At 43.4% G+C, this 2,020-nt stretch overlaps 1 non-coding gene across 1 annotated transcript; it reads left to right on the top strand.

The window, feature by feature from the left end:
• Positions 1 to 1,399: 1,399 nt before the first annotated feature.
• Positions 1,400 to 1,536, top strand: LOC114806279. The gene has a single exon (XR_003754314.1). It is a non-coding gene; the product is annotated as a small nucleolar RNA SNORA7 (small nucleolar RNA).
• The last annotated feature ends 484 nt before the right edge of the window (positions 1,537 to 2,020 follow it).

Raw genomic sequence — 2,020 nt, 5'->3', positions numbered from 1 at the left:
CTGTTTCTCAGTTACCTCATATCTAAAATGGGGATAAGAGTTTGAGCCCCATGTGGGACAGGGTCTATGCCTAACCTGACTAACTTGTGTCTTCCCCAATGCTTAGAACAGAGCTTGGCATGTAATAAGTACTTAAGTACCATAATTATTACATTATTAATATTATTATTATGCACTGTTTCCAGATCATTTTGGTAAGACCCAGAGGTGACAGACTGCTGTTTGTTTCTCTGTCATCATGTGGATCGAAACACCAGCCATCACTCTCTTTCTCCTTCCTACCCCCATCCCTAAGTGCTTAGTACAGTGCTTTGCCCACAGTAAGTGCTCAATAAATACAGTTGAATGAATCCCTCTCTTCTCTGCACACCTGCTGTGTGCAGAACAGTGTACTAGACACTGTGGTACAGACAACGGAGTCAAAGATCCTGTCCCTGCCCTGGATGAGCTTAAAATCTAGTGGAGGAGATGGAAATATTTAATGTTGAATATATAATAGATATAAGAACATGATTCAAGCAGTAAAAATAAAAGTAAGCAGTGAAATAAATTAACCAAATAGAGAATGAATCAGTAGTATTTATTGAGTCCTTATTGTGTGCAGAACACTATACCAGTCACTTGGCAGAGTACAAAGTAACAGAGTTGTTAGACACATTCCCTGCCCACAAGCAACTTAATCTTGAATAAGTAAATTGTGATGGGGAGTGATAAGATGAGCACTATTCAGGAAATGCATCCAGGAGAAAGTGGCTTCTTAGAAGGGCTTTGAAAGCAGAAAAGGTTGTGGTTTGGTGGCCACATGTCCTCCGAAAAGCCTTCCCCAGTTAAGGCATCTTTTCCCCAGCTCCCTTTTCCTTCTGCGTCCGCCTATTCACTTGGGTCTGTGACTTTTGGACATTTGATATTTGCCCCACCCTCAACCCCGCAGCACTTAGGTGCATATCTATAAATTATATATTATAAATTACTTATTTGTGTTAAGGTATGTTTCCCCCTCAAGACTGTCAGCTCATTTGGGGTGCAGGAAACGTGCCTACAGATTACGTTGTGTTGCTCTTCCAAGCTTTTAGTAAAGTACTCTACAAATAGCAAATGCTTGACAAATACAGTTGATTATTTGAGTGGAGAAGGACTCCAGACAGAGGGAAGGATATAAACAATGGGTTGGAGACAGGAAAACTGAGCAAGGCAGCTACAAAAGTTGCTTCGGAGGAGTAGCAAGTGTGACTGGGATATGATGGGAGAAGAGTGCACATAGATTCACTCAATTGTATTTATTGTGCACTTAGGGAACAAGCTGACAGAGAGCTTGGAGCTTTGAGGAAATTTTGTAGCAGTCCTTGCATGTTATTTTTTTAATGGGATTTTTTTCAATTGTAGTAATTAAGCTCCCCCCCACCCCTTAGGATTGAAGCTGGAGAGTTTCCAATACTCTACCAGTCTCGCTACAGGAGGGAGAGTCAAGCAGAGGCATACCCATTCCATTTCTTGCTTGGGCAGTGGCTAGCAAGTGGAAGGCAGTCTGCTACAAGTCAAAACTCACCTGTGCTGGGCAGTAGTGGCACGAGAGGGAGTCGAGGGGGGAGACTCAAGTTTACTGTTTGGAAGAAGGCAAAGGAAGACCACGTCTGCATTTTTACAAGTAAACTCTATTGATAAACTACCAGAATAATCAGAGAGGGAGGTGGGGCATTCTGAAAGAGATGTGCCCATGGAGACACTGTGGATCGGAGACGATTCGACGGCATGAAGAGACAATTTATTAAGCACTTACTTTGTGCCAAGCACTGAACTGAGTACTGGAATGGATACAAGCAAATTGGGTTGGATACAGTCCCTGTCCCGCATGGAGATCACAGTCTTAATCCCCATTTTACAGATGAGGAAACTGAGTCACAGAGAAGTGAAGTGACTCTTCCAAGGTCACACCAAAGACAAGTGGCAGAGCAGGGATTAGAACCCAGGCCCTTCTGACTCCCGGGCCCGTGCTCCGTTCATTAGGCAACACTGCCGCTCC

Source organism: Ornithorhynchus anatinus, chromosome 21, assembly GCF_004115215.2.
Source record: "Ornithorhynchus anatinus isolate Pmale09 chromosome 21, mOrnAna1.pri.v4, whole genome shotgun sequence".
Classification (NCBI taxonomy): Eukaryota; Metazoa; Chordata; class Mammalia; order Monotremata; family Ornithorhynchidae; genus Ornithorhynchus; species Ornithorhynchus anatinus.
Note: the sequence above shows the minus strand (reverse complement) of the source record. Positions and strands in the feature narration are given on the sequence as shown.